The 22,298-nt window shown below is 40.1% G+C and overlaps 1 protein-coding gene across 1 annotated transcript in view; it reads left to right on the top strand.

Annotated features, from left to right (window-relative positions):
• Positions 1-22,298, top strand: part of B3GALT1 (beta-1,3-galactosyltransferase 1) — a 534,182-nt gene that overhangs the window by 505,936 nt on the left and 5,948 nt on the right. The gene's annotated exons all lie outside the window — the stretch shown is intronic.

Here is a 22,298-nt window from a genome sequence, read left to right as displayed (position 1 = left end):
GGGATGCAGCTTTACAAAAAGGAAGTTTTAAAAAAAAAAAAATGCAGCCCAAAGCAACCAGTCACATTTACATCAGTTTCTTTCCTTGGCAGGGGGTGGGGGGAGCAGCTGCATTTAGCAGCATCAGAGGCAGCGGCAGGGGAAGAGCCAGTGCCATCAGTCAATTTGCTAAGTGGAGACAAGAAGCAAGTTCAGTGGAGCAGAAAGGTCCCTGCCTCTGTGGAGTTGATGGAGAGAAGGAATGTGATTGGTTTCTTAAGGGGCAGGAAGAGGGGCGATGTGTAATTTCGCCTCCCCGCGCTAACATGCCTGTCTATCAGAGAGGAATCAACACCTTAGATTACACATTATGCAAATGACAGTAGCAGCTTGGCACCTGCTGCAGTCTCCCACCAGAGTTTAGATTCACTCCCATTGTTGGCCGTGAAAACTGAAAATAAGCATGCCCCCCTTCCCCTCCTTAGCTTCCTTGTCCTTGAAATAGAGCTTCCTCTAAGCCCCACAGCTCAAAGGCTAAGCTACACGGCAGATGGCCATGTCTCCTTGCAGAGGTTGTGAGCTCAGAACTCCCAGACTAGGAAATTAATTTAACAAAAACAAAAATAGAGGCACCAATGACTCTTGCAGATCAGACAGCACGGATCTCAGGGAAATTCAGTTCTTTAAACAAAATTCGGAAAGATCCTCACGATGTTTCCGCACCAATGAGTCAGGTGAAAACCATTCCCAAAGGTAGCTATTTCCTGATTTGCTCATTGGAAAGTGACACTGGAACAACGGAATGACTATGAGGGGTATAATTTTTTGGTGCCATCACTGAAGTGGACAGGTCTTAATCTGGGGAAGGGAAAGCTGAAAGTTCTGATCTGTCTTTACATAAGTACTATAAAAGAGAATTGACTGAACCATCTCCCACCAAGTCCTAGGGTAAAACTGGAAGATACGTGCTGAAATTACAGGAATGAGTCTATACATGAAAAATGACATCTTTACATGAACTTGATCAGATCCTAGCACAAATTCCCAGGGAAATTCTAAAAAGTCTCTTCCTATATCTCCTAAGAAATGTGTATATCTAAAATGCTGTCATTTATCCCTGGAGTAGATGATTGTCTTAAATCATCTCTTAAGACTACATCCAACATCAAAATTTAAGGTGTAGGGATGAAATCAGAGTTTTTAACAAAAGCAAGTGCAATGTTGGACTTCTGTATCAGTGAAGGGTTGAATTCTGCTGTAGATTATTACCTAAAAAGAGAACTTGACTGGACAAAATCTGGTGTGTTGATCTGCATTTCAAAAGCACTCTCTAACACAGGTCAGAATTCAAGAGTAAAAAAGAATCAGGTCAGAGCAATGGCATTCTGGGGGGTCAGAGGATCTTTAAATCCACTGAGACTAAAAGGAGCCTCCATTTTGTATCTTTGCAGGAAGGCTCAGTGCATGGAGCTGTCTTTTGTGTAAACATTCGTGCCCCTGCTAGAAAACTAAACTTGAAGTAAAAAAATAGGGGGCTCACAAGCAAAGTCTAGATTTTTCTTTATAAAAAAAGTCATCCCTGTCAGAATAATGGTCTTCCCAGTGTCTACCTCTCATGGGAAGATGGAGAAAGACCAGCTTACCTTGTCTGTCCTTGAAAGGCACACTGTGGTTTCTTTTCCAGAAGATAACAAGTCTCTTAATAGAATCAGAGACCCGAGTTCTAGCTTTAGATTCTACTGGTTCTTTTACTTTGGTTACAAATGGTTAATCGCGGGCGCCTGGGTGGCTCAGAGGGTTAAGCCGCTGCCTTCAGCTCAGGTCATGATCTCAGAGTCCTGGGATCAAGTCCCGCATCGGGGTCTCTGCTGAGCAGAGAGCCTGCTTCCCTCTCTCTCTCTCTCTCTCTGCCTGCCTCTCCATCTACTTGTGATTTCTCTCTGTCAAATAAATAAATAAAATCTTTTAAAAAAAAAATGGTTAATCGCTCTACAGACATTCTCCTTCTAAGATGTTGTGTTGACGTCTCTAAAGCAATCATATTTATAAACATGTTGAAATCCTCTTCAGGCAAGTAAAGCAATGGCTGCTGCCTTTCATGCTGTCCTGCATTTCACTGAGAATGACAACTTGATATACGTACCTGTGTAATACTTAGAACCTCCTCCAATAGTTTTTTTTTAAGCATTGTTTTGTTTGTTTGTTTTGTTTTTTTAAAGCTGTTCCACAATTTACATTAGTTTCAGGTGTGCAATGCAGTGATCCAACAAATTTATACATTTGGCTGCATTCACCGCAAGTATAGCTACTCTCTGTCCTGGTACATTGCTATTTCTTAACTTAAAATATATATATATTTTTTAAAAAATTGTAAGAAGCTACTCCAGAGCCATCTCCTCTATCCAGTGTTGTAGCACAATATGGACAGGCTCAAGGTCTTCACCAAACAAAAAAAAAGTTGGGTTTCATGGTTCGTTCACATCTGGTATTTGATCATTGTGAACCACGTTTGTGTCTGAAGGGAAACCAAAAATTTGAGATAGCACCTTTCTGTGCCTTTAGGATAGGAAAAACAATGGGATTAAGCCTCCGATTTGGCAAATTCCCCCAAAGATATTGAGACGATATGGGTTCTGTTTCACATTCCCCAGTTAGTGAACCTGGCCACAGTGGCATTGCCACTGCTGGTCTGAACAGTTTCTGTGGAATGTGCAAGTAAAATGTATCAGCCATCTAATGAGGATCAAAGGCCTGTTCCAGCCTTCCCCCTTTTCCTAACAGGGGGTGAGAAGCAATCCTGGGCTGTTTTTTTGCCCGTAGCCACTGAAGCCATGTTCCTAATTAAGAAAGTAAAATATCCCAGACAAAAATTCAAAAAATCCAACTCCTCACAGTAAGTCAGATTTTGAGATTTTCTATTTGCTGCCAAGAGAATATCTCTAGGAGAAGGGAAAATATGGTAGACCACAGGAAATAAGGATGGACGGCTAATAAATTTGTCATTTTAATGACGATGATGATATGTGTTCGTATTATACCATAATATGTTTCCTTTAAAATACAAGTGCCTGGTTTTTTTTCCTTTTGTTTTTGTTTTGTTGCTTATTTTTGCTTAAACACCAGAAATTGTTGATTTGATCCAGGTTTTTGGACCTTTGAATAGAATATAGTTTGGCATAAATATTAAAGAAGCTGGAATAACAACCCAAATGAATTAAAATTTATTCTTTGAGCAAAGCTATAAAAAGATACATAGTATTACAAAAGTTACTCTATATACAGAATAGTAGGGACTTGTTTTATCACATCTCAGTGAAATGCAGGATAGCATGTAGGGCAATAAAAAACAGTGGCCGACCCAAAAACCCTTGAGTTCTCTCCAGTTCTTTAGATTATAGGCTGCGTTGAAAGACCTGGAGGAAAGCAGTAACCCCTTTTCAGTGGCCCGTTCTGATGCCCAGCAAGTAAAACGCCATTGTCTGTGCCTTATGGCTCCAGCAAATCTTCCCCGCATCCATCTACACTGAGCAGGGCACCTTCACAACATCTCGTATGTGCTTTTTCGTCACTTATTTCATAACTTTCAACACTATGTTAACTCCAGGTGATGATGTACTTGACTTCAACTCTTTTTTTTTTTTTTTCAGATTTTATTTATTTATTTGACAGACAGAGGTCATAAGTAGACAGAGAAGCAGGCTGAGAGAGAGAGGAGGAAGCAGGCTCCCTGCTGAGTAGAGAGCCCAATGCAGGGCTCGATCCCAGGACCTGGGATCATGACCTGAGCCGAAGGCAGAGGCTTAAACCCACTGAGCCACCCAAGCGCCGCTTGACTTCAACTCTTTAGAGGACGCTATGTTATTGAACCCCTGAGAGCTAACACAGTGTCTGCTCATGAGAGAAAATTAACCATAGAATCCTAATTCATCATAAAATGTATTAAAATATTTAAATATATGTGTGATTTTTCTTCAAATATTAAAATTAGCAATAGCGTTTATGAAGCACTAATATGTGCCCAGACTGATAGTGCTTTCCCGATATTTATTCCATTTCATTTTCATGAATCTGAAGTAGGCACGCTTTTCCTATTTTCTCACCGAGGAGATGATTGCAGAGAGGTGATACAGCTAGGAAATAGCAGAATATGAACTTGAGTTGTCTGACTACACGATCTGTAGTTTTAATACTTCATAATACTGCCTGCTGGTACAAGTCTCATAACCAAATGCCTTTTCAAAATACTGATGAAATCAGAACTCTTGGCAATTAAAAAACTAACATTCATAGCTGCAAATTTTCACAATTGACACATAGAGATAGCCAAGGTTTTTCTAGTCCAAATTGACTTCCTTTATGTGATATATTACTTCAAGGTTGTACGCAGTAAGGGCAGCTAGGATGAAAGATAGCCAAGACCTCATCCTCACAACATGGCATGGAGTGTCACTTAGACCAGGGAGATCCAGCCCACCAGGCTCCCTCGTATCATCACCTGGTGCCCAGAAGAATTCTGATGGAGAATCTCCAGATAGCTATCCTCAATAGTTGAAAGTCAGCTCAAATCATGATTGGAATTTCTCATCAAACAGACTACCTGAGCGCGCCTGGGTGGCTCAGTGGGTTAAAGCCTCTCTGCCTTTGGCTCAGGTCATGATCCCAGGGTCCTGGGATCGAACCCCACATCGGGCTCTTTGCTCAGCAGGGAGCCTGCTTCCTCCTCTCTCTCAGCCTGCTTCTCTGCCTACTTATGACCTCTGTCTGTCAAATAAATAAATAAAATCTGAAAAAAAAAAAGACTACCTGGTTGTGCTAATTTCAACCTCTTATTAACTGCCCCTAACCGTGCTGATGAAACTATATATTATGTAAGTGATATGGGCATTCATTATAAAATGATAATAATAATATGATATCATATTATGTTAATATTATCATAATAATATGATATATAGTAATAAGCTTTGGGATAAATAATCTGGAAGACTTCAAACAAAACATGGAACTGTTTCATGCTGCCATCATATAGGCCCCCAGATACAATACTATTCTTCTCCCAAGAGCCAGAAGCGTTGACTTAGTACTCTTCTGTGGATTTGACCCATAAATTGCAGGTTTCGATTGCTTGTATTGTTCCTCTGAAATATTAGTGGTCCGGGAATAAGTTGTAGTTGCAGATTAATGAGCCGGGTTGGGAAGTTATGACTGTCAGCAGCACTGTGGGTATGATTTCAGGGACTCTGGGCAGCAGATCATTGTTGTGCCTCTGTTCTCTGACACCACAATTGAGACATGTGAAGTTTCTAGGACAAGGCTTACAGAACCAAGAACAGTGTCATCTGTTCTAATATTCACACCACTGGAGTCTCCAAGAATGCTAACAGAATAAACCTAGGAAATGCAGGAAGTCTGTTAGACTAAATATCCGACAGTGGAGGGATGATTACATAAATAAAATACAATAGTCATTGAAAATAACATGAGAGTGGGTAATAGCATGCGAAGGTGTGGATGACGCTGAAAAAATGTCCTTACAATATGATCCTCTCTTTATTACTAAAAAAGTACAAGATGCAAATAAAGAAAAGATCTACATCTACTTGTCAATGGTCCTTGTATCTGCTTGGTAGGATTATGGGTGGTTTTTATTTTCTTCTTTTTGCTTATTTTGATCCTCTAAAATTCTGTCTTGAGTATGTACCTTTTGGGGGAGTCTGGAGTATGTATCATTTTGTACTATTAAAATAAAAGCTTTCTCAAAAGGAATATAGCCTTAAAATACACTGTTAGGAAAGTTAGGAAAATCAAGATGCTAGGCTTACAAGAACTTTTTAAAAATAGATATTCTAATAGGGTTATGCTTACTCCATAAAGTACCCAAAAGTCTGTGACCAGTCTGCCTTTCTTTAGACCCTTTTTTAAGAAACAAAAAATACAGTGACAATAATGTGATGACAGTCATTTACAATTTCAAAAGGGAAGTCACAGAGTGTCTTAACTGTCCAATAGGACACAGCATCTCAAACTGTGTTTCTAGGAAGCATCTAGCAAAAACAAAATTCAGTGTGTCATTTTATGTCTGTCTTGAGATTCTCAAAGGAATAGATCATTTCAAAGGTTCTGAGCAGTTCTGCAATAAATTAATGAAAACTTCATTTAATGCAGGTTTTCTGCCCATTAGCATCTCACAACCCGAAGTAATAAGTATATTGGAACACAGTCTGCTGACAAGACAGAACTTTGAAAAACTTCTTCTTTCATAGCCCATGAATATATTTCCTATTGAGCATTTACTTTTCTGCTTAGCTTTCTGATCCACATGGAAGATAAATAATAATCCAAATTCTGACAGTTGCCCCAGGAGCAGTGCCCTAGAGCTCCCCAGGCACCAGAAGCATTGGCACTTCTCTATTAGTCTTCTGGGACTGACATATACCCAGGAACCAAAGAGCTCATTATTACTACTGCACTTCTTGCCTTGAATAGTTTTCAGTTATTGGAGGTTATTCTTTGCCCCATTCCTATTACCCCAAAATGTATTATTTCCTTCTTGGATCTGGCAACATATGGTCACTATAAAGAAATTCCAAGCATGCTAAAACCAACCTAATAATAGCTCTGCAAATAATTTCCTGGAAGGGCATTTTTAGAAGTGAAGTTATGCTGGTTCAAAACTTTTCAATGTTTATACTCTTATCAGTAGCTTGGCTTGAAAGTGACATGAGGTGAAGCATCTTGTTAGGGGATTTCATAGAAGAACAGAGTACAGTAGCTATTGCAAATAATGACTGTGGCTATGGTAACCCAAGGTGAAAAGCACTATTTGCATCACTTTATCACCCCTTAGAGATCCAATTTACACATGTTACTGCTATAACTGGACAAGATGGATGTAATCACAAATGACCCACCACGATAGCAAGTCAGATAATTTATAAAAAATTGGTTCAGAAAGACATTCAGGAAAGAATAATTCAAGGATTTGACAGTTGACAACTTGTGAAAAATTTTTAAAAATATTCACTCCAGAAAAAGTTCAGATTCTATATTATGTTTTCTGAATTTCTTTTTTAATTAATGCCAGGCTAATCATGTGTGTGTGTGTGTGTGTGTGTGTGTTTATTGTCATTCACAGAAATTGTATCTTTTTCCAGAAATTTTATTTTTAATCTAGAGTCATTACAACAAAGTCATGAATTCAGGAATTCAATCAGAGGCAGAAATTTGCCTTGAATGACACAGTGAAAAGGGCCAGACATGGAAGAAGATATCCTACACTCAGAGTACACAACACCTTTTGGTCTTTCTAGCACATCACATAAATGCTTGCTCTGGAATACATTCCACTTATCGATGATATCTGAGCTCTCAAGAGCCCTCAATAAGGGCTCTTGTTGATGTCATCTCATTGGATAACTGTTGATGGCTATCTATCTGGAAGCCATTCACTCAACAATTGTTCGTTTGCCCCATTCCTATTACTACAGTACAACTACAGTATTTCCTGCACCATGCTATTATACTTATCATAGTGATAAAGCTAGAAATAATAATAAGAGTAATAAAAATAATGATAAAGTCAGAGAGAATCTTTGTCCTTAAAGAGGTTACAGTTTATCAAGTAGACACAGTTAAAAGCAATGAGAAAACCAGCCTAGTGATTGAAGCTTCTTTCCATAAGACATAAAGAAACAATCAACCCAAAATACAATCAGTGGTAAAGTTATGGAAGTTTATTGAAAATGAAGAAATTATGAAGGTATGGTAGAGAAAAAATAAATTCATGAGCAGTGACTCCCTCTGCATACTTAATCTCAACTACATTTCTGTCAAGGATCCAACACTCTGTCTTACCTGATGGCTCCCTCTTCTCCAAGTAAATCAATTTACAGTCAATCCAATCCTTTGTTTCTTTGCAAATGCTTTTTCTCTTACCATTGAATGTCTCTTCTGCACAATCAACTTTTCTCCCCAGTGAGATTTCTCTATTCACTTTAAAATTTGAGATCCGGGTGAAACTTGTGTCTTCCATGAATGTAACCCAATCATCCATATCAAGAATTAACTATTTCAGTTATAATACCATAACTCAAATTGTTCCTTATTTCTTCACACACCAATTATAGTTAATACAACTATAAGCTCCTTAAAGGAAGGTAATTTGCATTTTAGTTTGCGTATTTATTATAACATGTAAAAATTTTGATCATGGGATTATCAAATATAATGAATGAGGAAATGCAAACAAAAGCATAGTGGTTCTTTTCAGTAATCCTCCCTCCCAGGGCTTCTGGGTGGCTCAGTCATTTAAACATCTGACTCTTGGTTTTAGCTCATGTTAGTATCTCAGGGTCATGAGATCAAGCCCTGAGGTGGGATCCATGCTCAGAGGGGAGTCTGCTAGAGATTCTCTCTCTCTCTCCCTCTGCTCCTCCCTACCTTATGTGCATGCACACACACTCTCTCTCTCTGAAATAAATAAAGAAATCTTTTAAAAAGGGTGGGGGGCAACTGGGTGGCTCAGTGGGTTAAAGCCTCTGCCTTTGGCTCAGGTCATGATCCCGGGGTCCTGGGATCGAGCCCACATTGAGCTCTCTGCTCGGCAGGGAGCCGGCTTCCTCTTCTGTCTCTGCCTGCCTCTCTGCCTGCTTGTGATCTCGGTCTGTCAAATAAATGAATAAATACATCTTAAAAAAAAAAAGAAAGAAAGAAAGAAAAGAAAGCCTCCCTCCCAAAGGGGAAAAAAAAAGAATGGAGAATAATGAACTGTCAACATGTCTTCAGACTATGCACATGTATGATATACCATGTGTAATTATACAGGCAGAATTAACACATCACAAAAAAGAACCAAAGGCATTTTCAGAAATTTTTAAGAATGTGTTTTTGGTGGCCTATTTTAAAATGAAGGCTGCACAGTTTTCTGCAAATTCTTCTAGAAGAAAGGTGTGCAAGGGTTTCCTGAAAGAGATAATCAATTGTCATCCAGGGCATCTTGCCCTAAACAAGATCACAACAAGAGGTCCATGTGACATCCAGCTAAAAGGCACATGCCATACATTTTAGACAGCATTGAGAGAGAAAATATAGTTTTAAATATCATCCTCAATTCAAAAGGCTGCTTCATGGCCCAACCTGAGTATAGCAGGGATGCATTCATTTTATGGTGGTAGGTAGTTCGCCTAAGCAGTCCTTAAATATCCTTAAATGTCCAGCAATTTATAATAACAAGTTTATATGCCACTTATAATGTACCTCACAACCAGCCTGAAAATGAGATATCATCATTTAATTTTATACCTCAAGAAGTAGAAAGAATGGTGTGGTTTGGGGGTTCTTAGTTACAAAAAAAAAAAAAAAAAAAAAAAGGAGCCACTTTACCAGGTAAAAAAGAAAGGAATTTATGGGAAGGCATTAGGTAGTTCCTGGAATCTCTGGGAGTCAAGACCCATATGTGGTTACTAACCAGCCAGAGCAGCTTGGCCATGAACCACACAGCCTGAATGGTACTTGACAATTTTTTAGAGCTGTTTTAGGGGGCGCTGCATTGCTTCCACTGCCTCTACTCAAAACGATTATGTCCCACTTGGAAAATGGAAATTCTGTCACAGCCATTCAAGAAGCACCAGAGACTTTTGTCACTCCATGTGCTTTCCAGTCAATCCAAATCACTGGAAAGCAGCTGCCATCTTTTGTTGCTCAGGCTGGAGGCATCTGATTGGTGGAAATAGGTCCTATGCCTTTATCCAAGTTGTAAAGGGATCTGGGAAATTTAGTTTGGGTTCAGCTCTTCTTTTCAAACTGGTTCATTTCCTGGAAGAAAGGCTAAGGGAGAATTGGACAAGAAATAGATTGGAATAGCTAAACTACCAAATCTGCCCTAAAAGGAGAATTGACTATAATCATCTAGGAAGGAAGTGGCAGAGCCTCAGATGCCAAGTCTTACACTCTTCCCAAGATAAAATGACTGCTTCATTATGGTAGAGACAAGTAGTTCATCTGACCTTCAAAGTTTAATTAAAATATCCCTTAAGACCAACAGTTTCCTTTTGACTTAGAGCTATATGAGCTTCAAGCAACATTATTGGGATGGTTTTCTAGATACCTTAATATTGTATTGTAAAAGAAGTAGCCTTGTGAATGGAGTTGAATCCTTCATCCTTTCTCAAGTTCTCATTAAAAACAATAACTATGCATTTACATTATGGCACTAAGGATCTCAGGGCCAAAAACAACCCTTGAGTCATGGTGAGATGCACAGCAGCCATGAGTTCACTTCCCCTACCTTCACGTTATTTCACAGAAGTAGGAAAAACAAAAATTTTAATATGACTGCATATAAAGGAAATGTAGGATATGGCATACAGACACACACATTACAGTTTAACAGATTCGTGTTCATATCCAGGTTTGTTTGGGTTTTTTTAAAGATTTATTTGATTTAAAAAGAGAGCATGCGTGGGAGTGGAACGGCAGTGGGGTGGATGGAGACATGGAGAGGGGAGAGACAGAGGGAGAGAGCAAAGTAGACTCCCCTATGAGAGACGCCATTCCCCACTCCCAGGACCCTAAGACCAGGGCCTGAGCCAAAATCAAGAGTCCAAGGCTAAACCAACTAAGGCACCCAGGCACCCCCACTTCCAGATTTAATCACTCACTAGCTGTGTGATACTGGGGCGAGTTGCTTACTCTTTGGGACTATTTCCTCTTTTGTAAAATGGGAACAAGGATACCTATTTCTTAAAATTGTTAGTAAGGTTATGTAAATTATAGAGAACATTATAAGTGTGAGGAGAAGCAGAGAAGCAATGATGTATTCTCTAAAAATATAAATTATATGTACAAATAGTTATTTGTAAGGCATTTTATATAGTCCTAGCAAATAGTATTGATTAAATAGAAATTATTGCTTAAAATATTACTTCAAAATAATTAATACTACAATCTTGATTTAACAAATTTGAAAAATGAAATGCTATACTAATCTACCCAGTCATAAAAATGGTTACACTTTTTTTTTAGGCCACCCAGAATATTAATTTTTTTCCTCTCCTCTCCTCACAGCCCCATGTCCTAGAAGTCCATCTTTTTCCCCGAGAGCCTCCTGGAGGCCCTTTTCATGTCCTTGTTTCATAGGCTGTAGGCAAGGGGGTTCATTATGGGGATGGTTACACTTTCGGCTGAACAGATACGATAGAGAATAATGGCAAGTGAGATTTTTCTCCCTCTAATTTCTGATGGTTTTATATTTGTATGGCTCATGTGTTTAAAAAAAAAAAAAAAAAAAGTCTATTTCCTTTTACAACTGACCTGTTTCTGATTATACTTAAATACCTTTTCCTAAATTCTACTTTTATAGAACTCAAACTATCTGATGGGAAAGGAAAGCAAATATCTCTCTGCTTTGGTATAAACTTACATCTATACCCTTTTTGAGAGAGAGAACTGTACCCCAAATGGGAAGGGATGTGAAGTTCATCAGTCTCTGACCCACCTTTCTGGTGAACACTGCTGGAAAGCTGACAGCAGAAGCCTTTCTCTAGAGAGTGAGTTCCCCCATGCTAACGAGTTTGGAGGGAGGGCTGAGTCCTGGTGTGGAAAATGGGAAGAGCAGACAGAGGACAGGTGAAGAAGAAAAAGCACAAAGACTACTAGAAATATGAGCAGGGAAACATGAGGAATCCTAGGCAAGAGATGAAAGAAGAGAGAGACTAGTGTTTCAGCGAAGGTCTCGTGGCTTTCCTCAAAATGGCGTCACTTGCCATATGGATAGATTGCAAGAGGTAAATAGGTGAGGAAAAGGAGAAAAGCATGGGAGAGAGCACTTATTTAGGGGCTCTGGATATGAAATGGAAGAGAAAAATATGACAATAATTGAAAGCGATCCCAGGGTCAAGAGGTTTTTTATTGTTATTCTCATCATTTTTTCTAAGCCCTTCCAGAGACAAAAGAGCCAGTGGAAATGGAAAGACTGAAAATGCCAAATTCTACAGAGAAGAGCCCTTCGTCAAGTGGGTTGAAAAATCATGGACTGGTGCAGAATTTCTGATCAGTGAAAGTTAATGTGATTTTGAAACTAAGAGAAATTTTTAAGGAGGAAAATGTTTCCAGAGACTTCATGAGAGAACTACAGCTTGGCTCTTTTTCTGTTGACTGTCTATCCTGTGCTTTGTCCAGGAGACCAAATTGTCTAAGTCTCTTTGACAACGAGACCTTACCCATAAAATTTAAAGGCTCAGGAGTAAGAATAAAGATGGCAGATGACTGTGGAGAGCTGGTGCAGTGGGGAAGGGAGAGTGGTGAAATGACACAGGAATTGAGAATTGGGAATTGAGCCTCAGAGACGTTGGGGGAGATTAATGTCTTGAGCCCTGCCCATGGAATCCAAGTGAGAGGAGTCCAGTGCAGCCTCACAGATTCAAGAGCTTTGTACAGTGGGGTTGTGGTGAAGAGTTGAAGGTGCCATTAGGATCAACAGTGGCAGGCTTGGTCTCTAACCACTGGGCAAATAAGAATCTTAAGCAAAAAGGAAGTTGTAAAAAAGAAGGGAGTGTATAGAGAGGGAAATCTCTAACCAAATAGCATCCGGTGGGGTGAAGCTGAGCACGAGTTTGGCCAATACCTTGTGGGGAGAAATGCTGGGAATTGAAAGAGGTAAGCACTGTGAAGACCCAAATGGATGACTGAGGATGAGAATGGCCATCAAGGGCAGTATTTTTCACCTGACTGGCCAGTAGGTACTAATTTAAGAAAATAATGCACACAATCACAGATTCCCAAAAAAGGGTGTGGTTAAAAAGCTGCTCTGCCAAACAGAACTCCTTGTCAGCCAGGCTTTCCTTTGGGTGCATTTCTAGAGCAATTCACAAAGCCGTTCTAATGCTGAAAACTGCAAAGCCCCTTAGCTAAGTAATGAAGTGACCATATACCTTGTAATAGTAATTGTGGATAGGTTCGATTAGATAAGATAAGATAAATCTTGAATTGGTTTTGTCTTAAATATCTTTAAAATAGTCATGGGATAGCCATTTCAGACTATACTTTAATGTACATAGAATGTTAATGATGACTGTGTAAACACTATGCAGAGCGCTATTTAAATCTGGTAGATTTTAGATATTCTAAAGTTACATTTGAAAAAAATCTAATTCTTCATCACATTAGTGCTACTAAGAATCATAACGTTTCCTCTAGCTTCCCCTTTCCACAGAAGTACAAGACCTCTTAATACACACATTATAAAATGAAATTGAATCTTATGGAAACAGTCAACTGCCAAGCTTTTTCTCCCTTTTGTGAGTATCAGCCAGGTAAGGAAACTGCTTTTGCCCCGGTTAGTCAAGATGCATTGGACTGATAGTTGCTCATGAGACATTTTATAGGTGATCCTCTCTGGATTTGTCTCTTATTTATCATGTTTCTATTAATAACGATAAGACTCTCCATTCAGGTAGCAGTATTTAGCTTCTGGGGTATTTTCAAACAGCATCTTATTTGATCCCTACGGTGATCCAGCAAAGTATGTCCAGATGTTACCATTTTCATTTTATAGACAGGGAGACAAAGGTAGAAAGATGCTCAGATCCCAGAGCAGACGACCAGACATCTGAGAGTAGAATCCAGCTCTCACAGTGCCAAAGGACTGACTGCCTACAAGATAATTTCCATTGGCAGCAGCCACACAAGATTATTTTTGGCTACTCTGTATTCTGAGAAACTGATATTGTTTAAAGGGGCATTTGAGTTAGAAAAGGAAACACAAGGAAAATAAGAATTTCAGGTTCTTTTGCATATGATGTTATCAGTTCCTTCATGTCACTAATATCATTCTTTGGAATATGACCTAAAATATTACCTCGGTGGAATGGGCTAAGAAATATCTCCTTAGACATTGTAAATTTTAGATAGCAAGACCCTAACATCATCCTGGTTTCCAGTAATATCCATTTATATCGGCTTCCCCTCCCCCAAATAATGGGCCCAATGAATACTTATTTTTGGTATTGCAGAGTTCATCACTTTTACAATCTCCCAGCTGCCGTTTATATGAGTAAGATGTCTTACCTCTCATCCTCTTCCACATCTGTAATAAAACATCCTGGCGTCTCTTTCCCGGCAGCGAAGCCCAACCGAAGGCCCTACCACCCTGCCAGGCTCCCAGGCTCCTGTGATTAAATAAGTGATGGCTCTGCCCATCTTTAAAAATGTGTCTCATCTAAGGCCATCAAGGCACCATATCCATCACTGCAAAGGAAGCCAAGCATTTATTTAAAATAATGAGACATCCTCATTTTCATTTTTCCCTGAGAGGACTGCAGCAATGTTTAAAAATTCTCTGAATTCTAGAACTAGGGCAACACATTGATTTGAAGAAAGCTATAATCTTCTCCTCTCATTTGAAGTGCACTCTTTCGGCCATGAAAAAGAGTGTAGCTTTCAGAATAGCAAGAGCCGTAAGCCCGCACAAAGACATCCTCATCCTGACCACTCCTCTTTCAAGTTGGCACCGTCCTTTTGAGTGCAGGAACTTATAAAGACCTTTACAATAAATTTCAAGGTATATTGAACTGAAAGGAGAAAGGTTCAAATAATCTCTTCCAGATTGGAGAGGGAAATGCTTTCACAACTGGCAAAAGATGATGAATATTACCTTTTGCTTTCTGCCGTTTCCTTGTTGCAAATGATCTGTTGGGCAAGTTCAATTATGGGGAATCTGAAAGGAATCACAGTTAAAGTTTTTTAAAGGAACAAATTTGCTCTTTGTCTTTCTGAGGCAGAGGAGTGAGAACGCTTACTCCGATGAGCTTTCAGGGATTTCCACTTCTGTGGGCACAGTGCCTTCCACAGCCAAGGAGACTGACTTCAAAGAAAGGGTAGGAGAGAAAACCAGCCCTCCGTGATTTGGAGAGATAATAAGTTAGCAAGCTGTATAACATAATGGTTTATGAAATTCTTCCTTCAAGGACCATTATCTAGTGTTAATAGTGCTTTATTTCTTCCTCTCCTGTGCTTATTTAGAGCATAATTACGAGAGTGAGAGGAAGGGAGGGAGTTGGGGATTAAGATAACCATTCGCCAAATTAATGCAGCCAAGTAGAATCTCTGGCCTTTGGGGCTCGTTTATCAATTAGTTCTGTTGCAGTCTGAGTTCTTGTATTTCCCCACAGAATGAAGATTCTTTGATTTCCCTCATACGCCAGCTCTGAGGAAAGTCGTTTGAGATCAAAACGTTTTTCAGACAGGATCTCTTTTCCCCTCCCCAGTATCGTCATGTGCTATACGGCCAGCTTCTCGTCCATTTCAAGAGCTTTTCATAAACATGAGTAGTTATCCCTTTCTCTCCCTGCCTTCTCATTTCTTTCTTTTTTATTTTTTTTAATTTCTGTCTTCCTTTTATTCCTCTCTTTTAACTGGTTAAAACTGGGTTGATTTTTTCCAACGGGATCCTCTTTTGGACCATGTTTTAAAGTTACTACATGGATTTTAATGTTCAAACCACTTTTGTAGTACCATATGGTCTCTGCATATTCAAAATTGTTACTGAATAATAGGAATGCCGGTAGTTTGAGGTGACGCTGGAGAATCATTCTTATTCTCCAGAAACCAGGTCAGTTTCTTGGGAATTGTTGACCCCAACCTTTTGGGAAAGAAGCCAGCGTCCTCGCTTCACTTTCCAACTAATTATGGGATGATTTTTTTCGTGTGTGGAGGGGGTACCTTAAAGGAAAGAGAAAGCAGCAGAAGCACAGGACTCTTGAAAACTATGCCATGTTCTTTATTTGGTCTTATTAAAAAAAAAAAAAAAAAACTAACTTTTTCTTTAACCTAAAAATAAGCCAAATTTTGAGTCTCTTTACACATTCATGTTTCATTCTTCTTTGAATACTAATTACAAATTGTTCATCCTGTAAAAGTTAGTTTATCAAAACCCAAAACTTTACCTGCTCAAATCAAGAACATAAAATGTGAAGAAATGAAGTCGTGTGGAGCCAAATATTTCATTTTGTTGGTATCCAGGAAAGCAGATGTTATGGATGAATCTGTGTCCTCCTGCCAAAAAGACACATTGAAGTCCTAACCCCCAATACTTCAGAATGTGACCTTCTCTGGAAATAGGGTCTTTACAGAAGTAATCAGATTAAAATGAGACCATTAGGGTAGGCCCTGATCTAATGTGATGGTGTCCTTATAAAAAGGGAAAACTGGGACACACAGACACCCACTGGGAAAGGAAAATGCTGTGTAAAGATGGAGGCATAGATCTCGTTAGTGCATCTATGAGCCAAGAGTGCCAGAGATTGGCAGCAAATCACGAGAAGTTAGGAGAGAAATATGGAGCAGATTCTTGCTCATAGCTCTCAGAAGGAACCACCCCACCAACATCTTCTCAGACTTCTAGCATTCAGAATTGTGAAACAATACAAGGAACAACAGGTGTTGGTAAGAATGTAGAGAAAGGGGAATCCTCTTGCACTGCTGATAGGAACGCAAACTGATGCAGCCACTCTGGAAAACAGGAAGTTCTTCAAAAAGTTAAAAATAGAACTACCCTATGACCCAGTAATTACACTACTAAGTATTTACCCAAAGAATACAAAAATACAGATTTAAAGGGATACATGCACCCTGAGGCTTATAACAGCATTGTCAACACTAGCCAAACTGTGGAGAGAGCCTAAATGTCCATCAACTGATGAGTGGATAAAGAAGATGTTATTCATATATATATTATATATATATATTATATATATATAATATATATAAAAATACACACACACAATGGAATATTACTTAGCCATGAAAAAGAATGAAACCTTGTCATTTGCAATGACATGGATGCAGCTAGAGTATATTATGCTAAGTGAAATAAGTCAGACAGAGAAAGACAAATACCATATGATGTCACTCATGTGTGGAATTTAAGAAAGAAAACAGATGGACATATGGGAAAGGGGAAAGAATAAAAAGGGAAGAAGGAAACAAGCCATAAGAGACTCTTAACAATAGTAAACAAACTGAGGCTTGATGAAGGGAGGTGAGTAGAGAATGGGCGAGATGGGTGAGGGGGATTAAAGAGGGCACTTGTTCGGATGAGAACTGGGTGTTGTGTGTAAGTGAGCAATCACTGAATCCTATTCTAGAAACCAATATTGCACTATCTGTTCACTGCCTAAAATTAATTTTAAAAAAAGAATTATGAAACAATAAATCTACCCAACTTATGGGACTTCCTTGTAGCCACCTTAGCAAACTAATACATATAACCTACTAATACCAATAAACTACATCTCTAGAGGCTGAAGGTATTTGCAAGAGTGGGCAAAAAGGCCACCACTGGGAAAGATGAAGCCAAGAAGATCCAAAAGACAAGAAAAGAGCAGAGATCAAAAACCAAAAGGATCCTCCTAATGAAGGACTAATCCCAAAGAGCCAAGCAGAGAGCCAAAAAGTTAGTTAAAGATTCAATGACTAGACTGGAGATCATAAAGCTTTTTGTTCTCAGCTCAGATATCACCGTCTCAGAGAGTGACCAGTTCATCTAAAGTTACTCCCCTCCCTCTAATCAGTCTACCTCTACTCAGTCTTTATTCCATTGCCCAACGTATTTGCGTCACTTAGGGCTACCTGAACCTATTTTTGTATTCATTTATCATGCGTTTGTTTTCTGCCTACATTTCCTAGAAAGTAAGCCACCATCTGTCTTTCCAGATTGTAGAACAAGGCCTGGCGTTTCTAACAGGTGTTCAGTACGTCTCTGGCGAACAAATGAAGTAGATTTGGAAATCCAAGGGAAATCAGAACTTAGGGTTATTCTTACACTCCTTGTGGCACCAGGGAACAGAAGCAGCACAAGCAGCCTTACCCTTGGGTGCCAGGAAGCTGCAATGACAGCCACACCAACTCAGTGGCAACCGGGGCATAGGAAATCAGTACTGATTGTACTTGCCTAAACCTTGACAGAGAAAGACATGAACTTGACACCCCAAACTATGCACAGTTCACCCAAGAGATCTACCCACTTCCTCTGCACTAACTTCTGGCCATGCAAGAGAAGAATTTGGGCACATTTAGGGGCTTTTTAAAAAATAAATTACTCAAAATAACAGCTTACCCAATGTGATTTCTAGGGGAAACATGTGCTCCTTAAATCGAAAATTCTGCCCCATTAACTTCCTGAAAGGTGAAGGTGGCTAGCTACTAACGGGTTCCATGAACGAGGTAGTCTGTGATACAGCAAGGCCTCCAGGGAGGAAATCTTTCAAGTGTTAGAGAGGAATGTTTCCATTTGGAGGTATTTGTATTTAACGGATGACAAGTTAATGTGTCATCAGCGTCTGTGGTTGTAGTAGGGCTGCTAAAAGGAATGACAAATACACCATGTGCGACGTTGTATTTTAATACATTAGTGTGTCTGTTAAACGGGACTTTTTTAAGTTTCGTGAAACTGAAAGAACCCTCCAGAGGATTCTGCTTTGTGACATTCAAGTTCCCTAGAACTTGTCAGCTGATGTTTTCTTTGCTTTTTGGTGGGCTTTTGCCTTTGTTTTTTTCCAAGAAGAAAACAGAATTCTCTAGTAGGCAATCTGTACAGTATATTTGCTAGACCAAAAAACTGACCACAATCCTATGGATTTAGAAGAATCGATTGACATAGGTGCCCTGGACCCCAAATCATGAACTAATCAGCTGACATAATCCCATCATCGCCATTAGAAGCCATTCTTTATATCATAGTACCAATTGACTAGCAACAAATCTCCCAGAAGCTCATCTTCAGTATAAAATAAGGGCAGGATCAGTGATAATTGCTAATAGCTATAATGCTGTTGGCGGTAATATAGATGTTATTTTTGCTCTTGTTTTATACTTAAGGCTACAGAGGCACAGAAAGCCACGTGGCAAGTTCAGATTGCTCAAGGAGTAAAGCATGGACATCTTGCCCAACACTAACTTCTTCAACCAATGTACAAAAAATGATGCTTTAGAATTAAATGCAGCCTGCTGCTACCCTCTCTTCTCTTTGCTTACATTGCCATTTCTGTTCCAGAGGCATGTATTTGTTCTTCTCTGGCCACCTGAGAAATCTATTTCATTGTAAGCAAACAGGATGCTCTCTAGCACCCCTTCCCGTAGGTACACATTATCTTTGTCCGCTCTTCAGATTCTAGGCTGGTTCCTTTCCCCATTGCAGATCCTCTGTTATTATTGGTGATTGCTTGCATTTATTGGGGGCTAGGATGTAATAATAATACTGTGCTTATTTTGGTCCTCCTGTCTGAAAAAAGTAGGTAGAAAGAGTGATTCCTTCAGTGTGTGAGTGTGATTACATGCGTGTGTTTCGGGGCTTCCGAGAAAGGGAATTGCAATGTGTTTCTGAAGCCCTTCGACAGCTGCAGCTCCCCCCACCCCTGCCCCTCCCTGCACCCAGCTTTCATGTGCTCTTGACAAGTCATCATTTTTTGATGATCAAGGATCCCCATAGGACTGGTGTCATGCAGTGTGTCATGGACCAGAATGAACTAGGCAATATGTAGGTGGCTGGGAGAGAAGCAGCGTGCATTGCGCCCTGCCACCCTGGGCTCACCCGTGCAAGAATTTGCCCATCGTCCTAACGGGCCTTAGGAAGCTCGAGATGACTACGCACTTAGTCGCTTGCTAGCTGTGTGATCTTGAGCAAGCTACTTAATATCTCTGAGTTTCCATTTTCTCAACCGTAAATGGAGACAGTACCTCTCTTATAACACCGGATGGGGTGTCCTCTATAAAATACACGGCATGGCGTGCACAGCGCATAGCTCAGTATCTGGCGTACTACAGGCTTTTTAAAATGAAACCTACAAAAAATAAATAAATAAAATAATAAAATAAAATAAGACCTGAAATAACAATGGAAGAAGTGCCATGCTCATTAGCTGACTGAGAAAGAATGCTCATTCTTCTATGAAAAGTGTTCCTAAATACATAAACCTTATGCCTGCTCTCCCCTAGTTCTCTTACATTTCTCCCTTTTTTAGATCTTTCTAAATCGCCCAAGTACCTGTTATTTACGGAGTCCCTCCCCCCAGAAAATCACACAGAAGCGTGTCAAAGAAAACAAATTGTCACTTATTCCTCTGGGGCATAGAACTGTGGGAAAAAGAAATCCTTAATAAGGAAAAATAAATTGCTGTTGAAACCAGTGGACATGTTTTACTCCTCGGTGATGGTAAGCATCCTCCCTTACACGCCTTAGCTTGCAAAGATGGGGGATCAGCTCAGAACAGTTTCTGAGCACCACTCACCACTCACCACTCACCATATACCCCCTGCTCATCGCGAGAGCCTGAAAGCTCACCATCACCACGCTCCTCCCCGGCACCCTGCCCTCTTCCCTTCCTCCATAACTGGCAGTCTAGGCACACCCCGTGCTTCTCACTTCATGTCTTTGTATAGGTAGTTCCCTCGGCCTCAGATGTCGGGCCTTCGTCTAGATAGTTTGTACTCGGGCCTTCGTCCAGATAGTTTGTACTTGTCCTTGAAGACTCAGCTTGGATAACTTTTGTATGGCGTCTTCCCCAAGGCACCTCGTCGTCTCGGTCCCGGATGGGGTGAAGGAGTACGACTCACAGCTCAGTCTACGGGAATGGCACCCCGTGGAGATGTGGTGCGCAGTCTGCATGACAGGATCTGGTCCGCCCACACCCTGCCCACCAGCCCACCTCTCCTGTGTCCTCCCGAAGCCTCGTGAGGAAATTTTCTATCTCTCTGTCTTAATCATTTACAGGAAATCTTTCCTCCTGGACCATGTGTTCCTCAAGGAGGAGTATGGGCTCTGCTTCCATGTTTCCATTACCTCACAGGCCCCCATGTGAGCAGGGGCTCAAGAAGAGAGCTTGAGGGATGCCCCTTCCAGTGTGTACTTTCGGTATAGCGGCTTAGGAATAGATGACTCACAGTTTAGTAGGAAAGTTTGAAAAGTGACAAGGGCTCTAGGATGATAACGGCAGGCTTACAAGAAACAGAAAGTAGCCTGGAACAATGACAGAGAAAGTCTGGCTTCTAGTGCTACCTTGAGACTCACTCACACACCTTTGGCATTCAGATCAAGCTGCTGTCTATATATTCCAAGTTGAGAAGCCCTTTTCTAAACTCTACTGCGGGCTTTTCCCTTCGTTTCGCTTGCTATTTAAAGTTTCAAAGCTTGCCACACATCACGTCGTTTTTATCAGCTATGGCGCACCTTAGAGCGGACATTTCCTTCCAGAGCCAAGGATACTGGAGCTTCTATTTAGAGAGTACTTATTATGGGTCGGATGAAGGCCTGCCTATGCCTAGAGTCATGCTGCTTGAAGCCATTCTAATATTCATTTAGTTAGAACCGTAACCACACTGAGTTATTGCTGGTCTCGTATGGATCATATATTCACAGGCAGCTCTTGGCTTCAGTGAGAGGATGTGTGTTATCTCTGCTATTGCCCATCATGTCTTTTCATTTCATTATGAATATTGTGCTTGGAAGCCTTATTTTCAATCTGCAATCCCAATTAAATTCATTCAACACAGTCTGTCCATTTAAGTGCATAGTTTTCTCTGAAGTGGACTTTGTTGAAGTTGATATCCATGATCTACCATCTTTGTTTTCTAGGGCTACTGCGTTTTGCTCTAACTGGGAAGGAAGAGACAATTTTTAACATGAATGGACTTTGTAGCCTGGCATATATTTTTTTACTGGCTATAAGAGCAGCTCAAGTTCTAGAAAGAATTAGTGTTCCAAAAGATAACTTTTTAATGTGAACCAATTAAAGCATTCTTTCCATCTTCATTGGATCTGTGGCCCCAAGCTCAGTTGTGTCTCTTATTATACTCCTGCTGTGGTTACTGACAAGTGTAACTGTATAAAAAGGATTGAAAGGGGCCAGCATAATTTCACCAAAGGAACATCAGGGTGAATTGCTGAAAACCACTAAACATGATACCATTTAGATCAACTACAAAATGAATGCTGCCAGCTCTCTGAAAGGCCCCTTGGGTGATGGTGTCCATGCCCCAGGGTAAATGTCTTCTTCATATGAAGCCTCCTAGGAAACTGAGAATTAGGGACTAACATTCATGGGAATCAAAGTTAGGAAAAAGTGATGAAAAGTAAGGAATTATTGTAAGTCAGAGCCCAGAGAGACCGTTTGAGCAGAGATTTTCCAGATGTCATGCACACATTTTCAAATATAGAGCTAGAGAAACAAGAGGGATGTTGAGAACGGACATCAGAGTTGAGCAAGCAAACGCTTAGACTTAGAAGCATGGAAAAGAGATAGGAGGCCCTGTGTGAGCCTCTCCTGCTT

The sequence above is a fragment of the Mustela lutreola genome, chromosome 3 (assembly GCF_030435805.1).
Source record: "Mustela lutreola isolate mMusLut2 chromosome 3, mMusLut2.pri, whole genome shotgun sequence".
In the NCBI taxonomy this organism is placed as follows: domain Eukaryota; kingdom Metazoa; phylum Chordata; class Mammalia; order Carnivora; family Mustelidae; genus Mustela; species Mustela lutreola.
The sequence above is the reverse complement of the archived record's forward strand: the minus strand, read 5'-3'. Positions and strand labels throughout refer to the sequence as shown.